This window comes from Macrobrachium nipponense, chromosome 5, assembly GCF_015104395.2.
Source record: "Macrobrachium nipponense isolate FS-2020 chromosome 5, ASM1510439v2, whole genome shotgun sequence".
NCBI lineage: Eukaryota > Metazoa > Arthropoda > Malacostraca > Decapoda > Palaemonidae > Macrobrachium > Macrobrachium nipponense.
Window position 1 is genome coordinate 6,626,328 of NC_061107.1, and position 16,549 is coordinate 6,642,876.

Consider the following 16,549-nt stretch of genomic DNA (forward strand, 5'->3'; position numbering starts at 1 on the left):
TATATATATAATATATACATATATATATATATATATCCATATATAGTAGAGATATATATATATATATATATATATAGTATATATATATTATAATATATATATCTATATATATAGTACTATATATATATATATAATATATATATAGATAGATATATTAATAGATATATATTATATATATCATATATATATATATATACTATATATATATCTTTATAATATTAATATATATATATACATATATATATATGTATATATATATATATCTAATAAAAGGAGCCCATAAAAACACCAAAATGTAGAGAGAAAAGTACTATATTTCAGAGACTGCTGTCTCTCTCTTCAGGTATATGAATGAGAAAAGTTTACAGAAAAGGTGGTATTTATACCAAGAGATTCGTCCACAAGTAAGCCAATTTAGGTCACCCCCGCTGATAATCTTCCTTTAATCTTCTTAAGCGTTGGTTGAATGAACACTGCGTCGACGATGTCCGATGTCCAATTTCCTTTTGAGATGTTCATTACCTGCTTCTCTTTTATTAAGGCCGATTCCATCATTTGACTCTTGTACCGGCAGTTGCTGCTATAAATTACACGTGACATATTCCAGTTTATTCTATGGTTATGTTCATTTATATGATTGAAAATAGCCGAGTTCTGTTGTCCATACCTAACTGACCGTTTGTGTTGTATTAATCTCTGGGGAAGTGATTTACCTGTAAATCCGATGTAAGATTGGTCACAGTCCTGGCATGGGATCTCATATACCCCAGAGTCTTTGGGCGGTGTCTTTTGTTGGACGTTAATCAGGGATTTGGCTAAGGTATTTGGGTAGGTAAATGCAAAAGGGTTGGATTTCCCAAGGGTGTGAGTTACTCTCTTAATCGTCTCCAGGTGGGGAATTTTTATTTTATTGTTGGGTGTGTCTCTGGTCTTGTCTTTAGGGGGTCGGTAGAAAATTACGTTTGCTTTTTGAATTGCTTTCTCAATTATATGGTCAGGATACATTAAAGATGAAAGTTGCTTGCGAATTAGTTCAAATTCTTTTTCCAGGAAATCTGGGGAACAAATTCGTAAGGCTCTTAAGAATAGGTTGCTAGCTAGACCTATCTTGATAGTATTGTCATGATAGCTAAAGTAGTGAATATATGAAAGTGAGAACGTTGGTTTTCTGTATATGGTAAATTTGTATTCTGTCGTGTCTCTGATTATTAAAACATCAAGAAAAGGAATTTTGTTGTCTGTTTCCCATTCAACTTTAAATTTGATGCTGGGCACTAATGCGTTTAATTTTGAGAGGAATTCATTAAAATTACCCCACTTATTATCCCCAAAATGTTAGTATGTCATCCACGTATCTCATCCACAGCATGTTTTTGGGTTTTATTGCATTTATTACTGTAGTTTCAAAGTATTCCATGTACAGATTGGCTAAAATAGGACTTAAAGGACTACCCATACTACACCCGAATTTTTGCTTGTAGAATGATTCCCCGAATGAAAATACGTTATTAGATGCACATAATTCAACTAACTTTATTATTTTGTCAAGTGCCAAAGGGAAATGATCTGAATAGGGGGATAATTTTTCTCTTAAAAACTGAAGAACGTCCTGTACTGGTACTTTTGTGAATAGGGAGTCTACGTCAAGGCTTAAAAGTTTTATGTTGTGAAGTGGTATATGTGCTTCTCTGAATTTGTGACAAAAGTCTTCCGAATGTTTGATGTGACTGGGAGAAAAAGTGCCTAAAAAAGGAGAAAGGAGGCCAGCTAACCATTTAGAAATTTTGTAATTGAAAGCTCCGGCGCATGAAACGATGGGTCTGAATGGAAGATTGTCTTTGTGAGTTTTGGGAAGACCATAAAAGTAGGGTAATTTGGGATTAATTACTTTAAATTTCTCTAATAGTTCAATACTCTTTTTGTCTTGGCCAATTAATCTTACTTTCCGAAAAAATTCTGTGGGAACGTTCTGAAGGGGATTTTTCGTCAGTTTTTCGTAAGTATTTGTGTCGCTAATTGAGAAAGCAATTCAAAAAGCAAACGTAATTTTCTACCGACCCCCTAAAGACAAGACCAGAGACACACCCAACAATAAAATAAAAATTCCCCACCTGGAGACGATTAAGAGAGTAACTCACACCCTTGGGAAATCCAACCCTTTTGCATTTACCTACCCAAATACCTTAGCCAAATCCCTGATTAACGTCCAACAAAAGACACCGCCCAAAGACTCTGGGGTATATGAGATCCCATGCCAGGACTGTGACCAATCTTACATCGGATTTACAGGTAAATCACTTCCCCAGAGATTAATACAACACAAACGGTCAGTTAGGTATGGACAACAGAACTCGGCTATTTTCAATCATATAAATGAACATAACCATAGAATAAACTGGAATATGTCACGTGTAATTTATAGCAGCAACTGCCGGAACAAGAGTCAAATGATGGAATCGGCCTTAATAAAAGAGAAGCAGGTAATGAACATCTCAAAAGGAAATTGGACATCGGACATCGTCGACGCAGTGTTCATTCAACCAACGCTTAAGAAGATTAAAGGAAGATTATCAGCGGGGGTGACCTAAATTGGCTTACTTGTGGACGAATCTCTTGGTATAAATACCACCTTTTCTGTAAACTTTTCTCATTCATATACCTGAAGAGAGAGACAGCAGTCTCTGAAATATAGTACTTTTCTCTCTACATTTTGGTGTTTTTATGGGCTCCTTTTATTAGATGGAATTCTGTTGTTACAGAACACTTTTACCAGTCATATATATATATATATATATATATATATATTATATATATATATATATATATATATATATATATATATATATATATATGTGTGTGTGTGTGTGTGTGTGTGTGTGTGTGTGTGTGTGTGTGTCTGTGTGTGCGTGTATGTGTGTGAAGCAAGGTACGACAGAGCAGGATATTACAGAAGGTTAGATTGACTTTTTTTTCAACAGTTCCATATACTGTCCAACTGAAATCAAACATTTCTTGAAATAATAACGCAGCTATACACTGCATACAAATATAGAATACAATAACGCTACCTTTAATCTTACTTAAAATTGAAAGAATATACTGTAGAATTGAACGAAAACTAAGTGATGTAGTTAAACGTAAAAAATGTAGTATCGTATATAATTTTTTGTCAGGATCTCGAGGCGGGGGAGGGAGAGAAGAAGTGGCCCTTTTGCCACTATGTGAGGGCGCTGATGGTTATCCAGTGTTCAGCAGACATTGGATTATCATTCTGAAGGAAGATATGAAATCGTCGACAGTCTTCAGGAAAATAGGCGAGATGGAAGCTACTGATGCTGGTTAAGGGTTAAAGAGTTAAAGACATATCTTTATGATTTTGAAATGCACTGCCTCATCATAATGAATTACTTTGACATAGCAAATGAAAACCACAATTATCTTTATGACCCAAAAAAGAAATGTCACTTCGTATCATGATTGCTTTAATAGTTTTTAGGAATTGTTTTGTGATAATAAGCTTTTTTTTTTTACTTTACAGGAATGATAAAAGCCTTTAAAAAATCAATCAAAATAATATTTTAATAAACTTCAATTACGTCATCGAAGTATTGTCGAAAAGAAATATTTACAGAATAAAATTCACTGAATATGAACCCAACAAAGAGATGTTGTTTTTTTATTGAAGTTAGACACCATTAAAAAAGATGTTAGTTGGCCCATACATCTGAAGATGACACAGGAATGTATTTACAACACTTGTAAAGAATTGTAACACGAACTATTTGATCTCATTTGACTCATACGAAGCTAAAGAAAAGGGTTCGGTGGCTTCCAAAACTAAAATTGGCCCCAGAATAGATTTTAAAGTTATGTACAAACTTTATGCCTTTGAAGGTTTATGATTAATTTCCTTCAATATTATTGAAATCCCATGGAAGGTCAGATAAGAATATTCAGTTCTGTACCTGTCGATGTCTAACCCTCCCAATTACATTCACCTAACACTACTTGACGTCAAGATGAAGAATTGCGAGGCCTGCAATCATGCAACAGGATCATTCTACTGCATAGTCGTGCTTTTCACTAGAAAAGTCTAAGTTTTCATAACAGTGTACGTTTATGTCAATAAAACTCCGTAACCTTCAACATTTCCTTCGGTAATGTTTCTCACAGATTTCACAATACGCTTTTTCATGTTTTTAAAAATCCGTGTTTCGAATCACAGTACGTTTTATAAAAAGCTACGTAATGTACATCGGATACAGGCAATTTTCTTCTTGCTCAGTTACATATAGAACATTATATTTTTTGTTGTGTGGATTTTATATTCGCTCGTTTTCTACGTTTTCTGAAACGTTTAGTTAAATAAACCTAACAACTATATATGTAAAATATTATTGTTTTTATTTTGTGGATTTTATAGCCGACCGTTTTCTAAGTTTTCTGAAACGTTTAGTTAAATAAACCTGACAATTATATATATGTAAAACATTATCTATTTTATTTTGTGAATTTTATAGTCGCTCGTTTTCTACGTTTTCTGAAACGTGTAGTTAAATAAACCTGACAACTATATATGTAAAACATTATCTTTTTTATTTTGTGGATATTATAGTCACCCGTTTTCTACGTTTTTTAAACGTTTAGTTAAATAAATCTAACAACTATATATGTAAAACATTATCTTTTTTTATTTTGTGAATATTATAGTCTCTCGTTTTCTACGTTTTCTGAAACGTTTATTTAAATAAATCTAACAACTATATATAATGTAAAACATTATCTATTTTATTTTGTGGATTTTATATTCGCTCATTTTCTCCTTTTTTTAAAAACGTTTAGTTAAATAAATCTAACAACTATATATATGTACAACATAACTTATAACTCTTTTTTTTTTCTCATTACATTTGGATGAAAAAAAGAAAAAAAAGTCAATGTCCATGGAACTCATGAATAAACGAAAAAGAAAAGAAAAACAATTAATTCTTCCAAATACGACCATGTTTCACGTTTGGCTTAAAATCTCACAAGTAGAGCTGCAAAATCACGTCAAATGAACATCCTATTTTTTTTTAATCCTTTGAGTTTTGTGTGAAAAAAAAAAAAACGAATATATAAATATGTGTGAATGAGGTGGTACATTTCGAATGTTTTTATTTTTATTTTTTATTCTTTTCATCATTTAAGTTTTGTGTGAAAACACGAATATGTAAATGAAGCGGTATATTTTTCACCCAGTTCAATCGGGTAGTTATAGAACGACACGTATGCACATGTAAATGAAAATGGCCCCAAATTGAAAATTAAAATACCGTTTATTGAAATTCCATATATGATATCGCCAAAGTCACAGAGTGGAATGCGCTCTGATTATTGGCGGCGTTCGGATTTACAGTTTTAAAGGCAGCGGTGGTTTGAAATGGTAGTAATAGTTATACACTGATTCGTGTGTCAGTTTTCAAAGCGGCAAATGCAGGTTCAAATGTGAGGGCGATAGAATTCATAATTGATAATAATGATAATAATAATTATTAAAAAATCCTCATAGTAACACGGGTCTTAAAATGGAGAAACAAATCCACAGTTATGTGAATGTACATATATTTAAATTTAAAACTTTAAGGATAGCTTTCGGGAATATGTTCGGTTCCCCTTATTGGAAAGGGGAACCGAACAGATTCCCGAAAGTTATATTTAAATGTTTAAATTTAAATATATGTACATTTACATAACTGTGCATTTGTTTCTCCAATAATAAGTAATAAGTGGTACGAGCACCAACCTGAAGGAGTTATAGAAAACGATCAGGCAAAGATCCTCTGGGACTATGGTATCAGAACAGATAGGGTGATACGTGCAAATAGACCAGACGTGACGTTGCTTGACAAAACCGAGAAGAATGTATCACTCATTGACGTCGCAATACCATGGGACATCAGAAATGAAGAGAAAGAAAGGGAAAAAATGCCTAAGTATCAAGACCTGAAAATAGAAATAAGAAGGATATGGGATATGCCAGTGGAAATCGTACCCATAATCATAGGAGCACTAGGCACGATCCCAAGATCCCTGAAAAGGAATCTAGAAAACCTAAAGGCTGAAGTAGCTCCAGGACTCATCCAGAAGAGTGTTATCCTAGAAACGGAGCACATAGTAAGAATAGTGATAGACTCATAAGGAAGCAGGATGCAACCCGGAAGCCCCAAATACTATAAATACCACCCAGTCGAATTAGAGGACTGTGTTAGACCCCAATAATAATAATAATAATAATAATAATAATAATAATAATAATAACAACTAGATGCAAATGAAACAAGTGAAAAATATACTGTTTTCTGTACCGCGTGTAACCGAGGCCACCGAAAACAGATCAACATTTTGGTGGTCTCGGTATAATGCTGTACGAGCCCCGACCCATGAAACTTTAACCACGGCCCGCGGTGGCCTGACCTATATTGTAACCAGACTCACGAATATGGCTAGCTTTAACCCTAAATAAAATACAAACAACTGAGGCTAGAGGGTTGCGATTTGGTATGTTAGATGACTGGAAGGTTCTAAGATCTGAGGGCGGACAGAAAAAAGTGCGGACGGACAGACAAAGCTGGCACAATAGTTTTCTCTTCATTAAAAAAAAAAACACACACACACACACACACACAAAACGGAAACTATAAAGCATAGAACGTCTTTTATTTTTGCATAAAATATACACCAAACTTTGTTAACGCGAAAAATGTGTAACAAACCCTCCTTACAAAAGTTTAGCTTAGGTTTTTAAGTCGATTATGGGAAGCATAAATCACGATGCAACTTAATATAGAGGACTCCTTTTGCGTTTATTTGTAAAACATAATTCATGAACACCCGCCCAGTTCTTACGTTATTGCAACACACTGAGATTCTTCAATTTCGAGGATGTAGAGAACGCTCTCCTAAGTCTCGTTAATCATGTGAGATTAATTTTAGCCCGCAGGGACATTTGCTCTTGAAAGTCGTGGTGTTTTGAAGATTTTCAATTCATTTTTACTTTTGTTAAATTTAATTGGAAAAATAATAGTTAATTTCCATTAAGCTAGCAGGGAATTTCAAGAATTTCATATAACCTATACTTTTACCAAATTCAATAAAAAAATATTTAATTTCCATTTATTTTTTTACATTAATTTCCCAACGAACGTCAAGGATAAACAGAACAAATGCTATTGCATTTTATAAAGAAATTTAGCCTACGAATTACTGAAAATTATTCTTTAAAGTCGTGGTCATATAAAGATTTTCAAATAATATCTATTTTTGTCAAATTTGAAAAGAAATATTTAATTTCCATCTATTATTTTACCAACGAACGTCAAGGATAAACAGAACAAATACAATTGCATTTTATAAAGACATTTATTTAGAAAAGGCAGTTTCTGAAGAATATGTCAATTTACGGAAGTGGTGCAGTCTTTTGATGGGGTTAATTTGACGTCAGGCTTTAACCACAAAAACAGGCACTGAACACAGGCACGCTATTCAGTGCCTCACCTACGCAGTACTGAGCGCTTTTTGCGCGTAGAGCCTAAGTAGAATACACGTGCAGTCCCCTCTATTCTTTAATAAGAAGTTATTCTTCTACCATCGTGAAAGGTATTAAGTTCATTAGCAGAAGCAAACGAAACGATTAAAAAATTTGAAGAAGAAACCAACCGGTAGAGCGTACAATCAAGACCACCCAAAATAGATCTGTATCGTTCGGTGGCCTCGGTATAATGCCGTATGAGCCGCGGGCCATGACACTCTAACCTAGCCCGGTGGTGGTCTATCCTATATCGTTGTCAGAAGCACGATAATGGCTAACTTTAACTTTAAATAAAATATAAAACGACTGAGGCTAGAGGGCTGCAAATTGGTGTGTTTGATGATTGGAGGGTGGATGAACAACGTACTAATATACAGCTCTCTTGCCTCAGTAGATTTTAAGATCTGAGGGCGGACAGAAAAAGCGCGGACGGACAGACAAATCCGGCACAATAGCTTTCATTTACAGAGAACTAAAAGATCAAAGAAAAGTGTCGTCTTTACCCACATAACGAATAAGATTCTCAGAGATGTTTTGCTCACTCGTCTCCCTAATGAAGCCTTTTTGCAATGCGTTTCTCATTGTTGATAATAATCTTGTACAAAGTCTTTCTTTTGTCACGGTAATATGTTATTTTTGAGTATTTTTTCGTTCATAAAGTTTATGAATGATGCTACTACATATGTAAAATAATTTAAAATGTTTTGCTAAATTACATAGATTTCCGACTACCACAAAGTTTTTCATTATTTCGTTTTTATAACCTGATTTTCTAAACTTGAAAAACATTAGCATAGTGTTTACCACAGAGGAACAGGATATAGTAAAGGTTATCTTTGTGGGTGTGTCCGTACTTCTGCTAAAGAGGATAGATAAAGTGTGGCAACTATCCCTCATGGGGGACTACAAAACCGACCGTAAACACTTTGTTTAGAAGGAATATGTAGACGTACTATGAAATTTTCTCTTTGTGGTGTGTCCATGAAAATATTGTTACTACCATTTGTTTGTTTCAGCTGTTCAGAAACAAGGGTTGATCTTTGTTGTTGTAACTTTATTCAGTCCATTGACCAAGTTTGCTCCGAGTCCACCCGATCGATGAAGGTTCGTGTCTGTGTGTGTGTGCGTGTGTTGTGTTTCTCTTGTGTGGTCATTACTATTGCTGATAACTGTCGTGGTTATTCTGGGACAGGAAATACTGAGTGTAAGATACTGGGCTGAGGCTAAGAGGTAGTCAGTGAAAAGAGAGAGAGAGAGAGAGAGAGAGAGAATGGAATCTGCTAAAGACAGCTGCGTGTGACTTCACTCGCCAAGAAATGAACCTCATCAAAATTCGATGACTTTCACTTTCCAGTCAAACGTCTTCTCACACGAGAGGCTGAATGTGAACTGACCAGGCTCTTCTACAGATGAAAGCTGTTGGGCTTTACCAACTTATTAGTTTATTTTTTTTATATTTGAGTGTATATGGTATTCATTTATATTTTTAGGGTAATTTGTAACTGTAGTTCTGTTAACAACGAAGCTGAAAGAACCGATATGTCTACACCCATGTCTGACCCGGCTGCCATTTCTGTCTGAATAGACATCCTAGAGAAGCGGTTAACATATTTTCATGGACATTTGTAAAAAGATGCGTCAAGAGGAGCATCGTAGGTGGTTAACCTTTGATGAGAAGCAGTGATTTAATAACCTTGGAGCCATAGAAACAATCTCCTCTTTCAGGAATTCAATGCTTCAAGGAAGCTACAATTGTAGGTTACTGGTTTTATCCTGCAAACACAATTTATTACCAATAAGGTGAGCAGTCGATTAGGTAAAGTTTCCATCTATGTTTGTCTTTTCACATTAGCAAAAGATCTCGATACAAAAGGAAATGTTATAATGCATTGCCATGGAGACCCTTTTTTTTTTTTTTTTTTTTGTGAGGTTTTTAAGAAAATGGAGCATTGTGGTTAACGCTCAACGATTCTATCTAGGTGATAGATAGATATTTAGAAAACACTGAAGCAATGTTGGGTCACTGGAAGGTCAGAGGTTATAATAAAATTCTTTACTTTTTTGTTTTATCATTTTCAGTGAGGGTTATTTTTCTTGGAGGGGTGGGGGGAGGCGATGGGGGAGGGAGGAGTTTACAGACATATTCTCTATACTGGTGTTTCTTATTTTCAAAATGAAATTAATCGAAAAAACTAGAGTGTATACACGATCAGCACAAATACAATTTACAGGTATTGGTTCATTAATGTGATAAAAAAAACCTAGTTACTTGTTGCACAAATAACAACTAATATATTAATCACATGACTACTTCCGTAAATCATTACCTCACTAAAATTCTAAGATAAAAGTAGATAGGCTAAAAGAAACCATATACAAACTTCAACAGATGAACCGAAAGATGAAGGAACTCGTACAAGAGGAAAAGTGATATGGCCGGAAACCATTTCTTCCCTGGGAATCCGTGAACCTTGCAAAAAAAATAATAAATAAATAAATAAAATAAATAAAAAAATAAAATAAACAGATCCCCCGTCTCTAAAAACAGATATGAAAGACTTTTATTTTATTATGAAATCATCGCCTGTTCTTGAGTCAGAAACTCTTGCTTTTTGCAGAATAAGACGTGCATGCGCTGTTATAATTACATGAGGTCAGAAAATGTCATAAAACACAAAAGCTTCCATAAAGACAGGAAAATGGCGGATGCGAAGGGTTCTATGACTCTGTTCCATCACGTCACGAACGTTAATGCGTGTGTAAGTCCATTTAGGGGAATTAAAGATGGAGCGCTTTCGCAAGAAGTGCAAATTGTTATTGAAGGTGTGAATAATTATTTAAGCGCAAAAAACATAATGGTTGATGTAGAGGCATTTAGAGTTGCAAAAGCTTTGTTAGATTTCAATATGGTTGATCTCTCCCATCGTTGCAGGAGTTTTCAATTTGCAAAATGTCGTACCTGGACTGATTTGCAAGCATTTTTAAAAGCAGCTTATGGCTCAAAGGAACACGGAGATATGGTGAGGGACCTCAGGGGACTATATAAGATATGGAAAGGCTTAAATAGCCTCGTAGAACATAGTTCAAAACTTTTTGATTCAGCAGCAGAATGGGTAGGGAAATTTAAAACATCTAAATGGGTTACAGGAGGTAGTGTCTCACTTGACAATTTACATAAACTGATCCATTTTTCGATGCTCTAGCACGATGTACCGGATGCAAAAGTGGATAATTTTGATGAAAAGATTGAACCTACTTCAGATGAAGAATTACTTTATGCCCAGATTGAGAAACATATGTCTAAATGTCCCACTGTAGATAGTACATGTTTTAATGGGACAGGCCCGAGAAATAGGGTGCTAAGAGTCAGAATTTTCTTCTCCCCATTTGTGTGCAAAAGTTGAATATAACAAAAGATCAATCGATCAAAGGCAACAGCAGTTGCGCTGTTTCAATTGTAATAAACCAGGGTGTTAATGGGATAACAGTCGGAATACCTGGTGTTTTTCTTCCTTATGAAGTTGTGATTAGAACTGAGGATATGGAGATTATTGAAAAAGGGGATGTGTTTGGTGATGCTAATGGTGATGATACTGGGGTTATGGGGAGTGGTAATATCAAAGCCCACACTGGTGATATGGGAAATAATTGTGAGGATGCTATGCGGCATATTGGAGTTCATGGTGGTAACAATTTTGGTGATGATATAGGTGGTGATACTGATACTAATATTGATGTTATTTCTGATACTAACAATGGGGTGGATGTAATGAGAACTAAGGGTGGTGATGTTTATGGGATTGTTGAAAGGCGAGGTACTAACCACAAATATAAAGGTGTTTTATCGGAGGATATTGTGTTAATGCCTGGTTCAAAGACTATGGTAAAAGTCAAATTGAGGGAAGTGAGAAAACCTACGGATGTGTGTATCCATATATATACATAAAGCTGAAGCACATAATGAAAATTTACCTTACCAATCATTAATATTCTGGATAAAACTATGAACCTCTGGGCATATTGGTAATTAATTACAAAAGTCTGCAAATAAAGGCTCTTTCTCTCTCTCAATCTCTCTCTTTCTCTCTCTCCCTCTGGTAACAGGGGCAACATGAACAGGGGTGCAGTAAAATGAACGAAAGGGGTTGAATGCAATAGTTATGGTTCACGTGAAAAATTCAAAATACGAATAGTACGAACTGAAAGTCTGCAGAACAGCTTAGAGTTTTTATTTCTATTTAGATCCCGAAATATGATTGAAGCGTCACTCAGTGGGTTGACGGTGGAGGAAAACTCAGCCTAACCGACTCCTCTAACCAATCAGGTAAAACACACGACCTGTTCCTGTCGTCATCCTTCCTCAACGGGACTGGGAGGTACTTCGTGGGCGTCGGAGAATTCTAGCGACCCGGTGAAAAACAACGTCACTGGGTCGGTGGTTCAAGTGTTGACTACGAACTACAAACTGCGCATCATCACCGGCGGCTGTTACTTCCTCACCAAGTCGAATTCGACCTGGATGGGTGATAGCCTAACGGTGCGTGCGTGTGTGTGTGTGTGTGTGTGTGTGTGTGTGTGATTCATATTTGTGTATTATACACCATTCTCTTAGCCTTGTTGTATGCAACGTTGGCTACTTCAGAAATGGTATACTAAACAATCATTGCAATGAAATCTGTAATCGACAGTATCGTACGAAGACTAGATTAGCTCTTTTAAATATAAATTTTATAAAGGCTGTAGAGATCTATATTTTGCATTCTCATCAATTTATTTGCATTAAGCTAAAGCATCGTTGCTTTGTTTCACGCAGGATGCTGATAAAATCTGACTCAATCCAGCTGGACAGAGCAACGATATTAATATAAAGTTGTAGGACTAGCTTGCGAATGTTAGCACATCGGCTAATATCGATATCAGTCTACTGTTTATGATTTTTTTTTTTTCAAAACGAGTCAAAGTTCGTATGGAAATAAAATGATGTAACAATTAAATAATGATAAACTTGAGTATTTATCACAGATGCTTATCTTAGAGAAAGTCTGTAGTACTTGAAAAATCATCATAATCTCCACGCGGTTATTTTCCATTCACAAAAATCGTAAGATCTTCCATCCATTATGGGTTAGTGGTATTCAGCAAATCATTTTTAGTCCCCTTGTGTATACCCTAATTGGGCGTCATAGTAAAATTTGCAGATTTCCTTCGACAGTGGAAAAAGTGAAGATTGTCAACACAGTATTTCGTTCCCTTTAGAAGACTCGATGCTTCTATAAGGTCTAACGATCTCGAGACACAAGTGTTGATTTTCGTTTTCAGTATTTCACGTCGTTGAAAAAAGTCAAGAAATAGATATTCGTGCTTCTAATGGTCTCTCAAGGAATATGCTTGTATTTGAGCGTTATTTTTTTCTTCTTTTTTTGCGAATTTCAGGTTATTGGAACCAGTTAGTAGAGGATGGAAGTTGATGCGTCTAATAATCTCATGTAATACATGTAATTCTTCTTAAATTTCATGCTGTTGGAACAGACCGCGGGATGGAGTTTATGCAGCTAATAATCTCTGAAAATATATCTTTTATCCTGTTGCAATGAAAGTTGATATTTATAGGTCTAGTGATCGTAAGGAACATTTTTATTTTTCGAATTTCATGCCGATGGAGCAACCCACTGAATGGATGTGTCTATGCGTCTATGCTCTCTGAAAACATACTCTTATTCTTCCAATGTTCATGCGTATAGTTGCCGCAAGAAACATATTTTTTATTAGAATTTCATGTTGATGGAACAACTACTGTATGGGTGTGTTTATGCGTCTCAGTGCTCTCAGAAAATATACTTTTATCCTGTTACAATGCAAGCTGATGTTTATGAGTCTAGCATATTGATCTAAGCCTACCTTGTTACAATTACCCTACACTTGGAAATATTTTCCTGCTGTCTAAGATTTTGCCCATATTACCCTACGCGTAGGGCAATTAACCTACAATTGGCAACACTGATTGATATGCACTGATCTATTCATACGGTTACACGGAGAATTTTCCCAAAAATGTCCCAGGAACTTCAAAATCCAGCAATGGATGGCTCAAGTTGAACTTGCAAGACTTTTCGAAGGACGGTATTGTCACAAACTGATAAAACTTTTGACATTTCTCGAGACGAGAAACAGAAAGTTCTCTGCTCCCCTTGTTTGGAATCGAGATTTCTGTTTTCTTTGTTTTATCTATTTATCTATTTATTTTTTATTTTGCCTTCCGCAGATATTCCTGCAAATAATATCACCAAGACTTATGTAGTTTTGTTTATCTTTTATTATAAAAGTACATTAATGCAGATTTACTACAGTTATTCCAGTATTTACATAATTTTACAATTATAATTTTTCTTTTTACCAAGACCTCTTGCATTTATCAGTGTTACCAACTGTAGGGTAATTGCCCTGCGCGTAGGGTAATATGGGCAAAATCTTAATACAGCAGGGCAATATTTTCAAGTGTAGGGTAATTGTAACAAGTTCGCTTAGATCAACATGCTTATTAGTATTCATGATATTGCGTATAAACATTATCTGAAGATTTATTTATTTATTATCATAGCCGCAGATTGTTGGGGCCATTTTCAGTTATGTAGGGTAATTTCTCGTCTCACGTAGGGTTAGAGGAGTTGGCATCACTGGCTTTTAGAAACAGAACATTGCATGATTTAAGTAACGTAGTATACATAGACTTCTCATGATTTGCCCCAACCATTTCTGTATGGGGGATATACTATGGATGAAACTTATAAGTAGATTTCTTTTGTATTGTCTATAGATATTCCTGTAAGGAGAATCCTTTGCATATTTCGTCTGAAATACACTGATGCATTTAAACATGAGTCTAGTAGTTATGTGATGAAAAGACACAAGGAAAAAGGAAAATGTTTTTTTTATTTATTTATTTTTTTTTTATTTGAAAGCAAACAAATGGAAAAATATTGGTTGGAGGTTAATAAAAGCTTAAGCATAACTGTGCTGCATCTATTTATTTTGATATAGACAAAAATTGCAAGTACATACTTTAGGCCAAAACTGTAAACCTAAAAGATAAATCAATGGTAATTCTGTCATAAAATACACTGTGAGGAAACAAAGGATTGAAAAAAAATCTAACAAATAAAAAAATCAAATAAATAATAAATCAAATAAATCCCGTTTTATTGTTATTTAAAAAAATTACCAACCCTAACAGCCTAAATCTTTGCTAACATTTATTTTGAGGAAAAAAGAACTGAAAAAAACATTAACAAATTTTAAAAAAATCAAATAAATCACTGATTTTTTTAAATTTTTTATATATTTCAAAAAAATCACCAACCTTGACTAAGCCTAAATCTTTTCTCTGTTACCCTAAAGTCCCTTGGGACCCCTTCAGTACTTGCACATTTTGCACGACACCAGCGGAAAGGGACCCAATGCTTCCTGGTTCCTGAGCTATGTCGTTTTCAGAGACGTGCAGAGCGGTGACAAGTTCGAGTTCATCTGCCATCAGTGTTTGGCTGTTGAGCATGACGACGGACAGGTATGCAGAGGAATAAGAATAGAATATATGACAGGAAATTGACGGTAAAAAGGTTTGAAAGGCGTAACAGGAGGTAAACCTCTTCGTTGGCACTTTAAATCAATTGTTAGAGAGGGTGGAAAGGCAGGTAACTAAGGCTAGTCCAAAAAAAGAAGAAGAAAAAACAAATGAATAAAGTAAACATAATCCCACAAATCGCAACAGTCACTGTAAGATTTCAAGTATATTGTATCCAAATTAAAGGTCTTTATATTGCAAGATTTAGCAACGTCACCGATAGACAGAATTCGGCACCCGGGTAAACCGAATATAAATGGCAGAAATCATTTGGGCGGGAATATCTATAGGCGTCATTATGGAGAGTTGCTGGGAATTCTTATCGGCTCGGTGGAAATTTTCTTTCGTGAGTTAAATGCTCAATGGAACGCGTCTAATAGCTCTCTCTCTCTCTCTCTCTCTCTCTCTCTCTCTCTCTCTCTCTCTCTCTCTCTCTCTCTCTCTCTCTCTCTCTTTCCTTGTCTCATCGAATGAAATTCGGTGTTAGTTATAGCGCGATTATATTCTAACATGACGGTCATTAATAATACTCATATAAAACACTACTTAATATCTGAATAAATGAAAGGTAGGCCTTTTGGAAAATGTACCACGTGTTGTGTATACATTCTGTAACAACAGGCATAGCTATAGGTCTACATAGGCTCACACTCCACAGAGAAGACGAGATGTGGCGGTTAATCACTAAATCGTATCACTAGTTTATTTTTTATTCTTTTTTAACCTGAAAGCGTTTAACTCAAAATTTTCATTGTGAAAGTAACCTAATTGTTTATATAACTGGAGATAGGAGATAAAGACTGAGAAACCAAGTAAGTTGGGGGAAAAGGAAATATGATTAAAAACAGTACTTAAAAGTACTCCGCGATATTTTAAATTTCAAGGCTATTTGGTCGACATCAGTTGCTAAGGAAGTTCTTAAATGAGGTGTTTGACTTAGTCATGCGAGAAAAAAGACTAAACCGCGACAGAAATATGCCAGGAGCTGCAGGGGAACATAAAGTACCTCTGGATAAGCTTCCACGTTTCCTCAGTAAAAATAAATGTTGTATATTTTTTAACAGAGGGAGGATTGCGTTTACACACGTCCCCCGGATTAGAATACCCTCCAGAAAAATGAAGACGCTTAAAACAAGCTTAATATGAGGGGTGGAGGACTTATAAAGTAAAAAATAGAGGGAATGGTATGATGCTGACCCATTTCCACAGCGGAAATGGAAACAGTAGATTATTTCCTCGCAGATGCTTCATCGCTCCATAAACTGACGAGCGACAATTCTAAGAGAGTGGCTTGCTCTAAATCGGCTTTCAAGAAAATAGTCTAAAGATCATTTCCATCAATGTTAGACTCGTCATTTGCG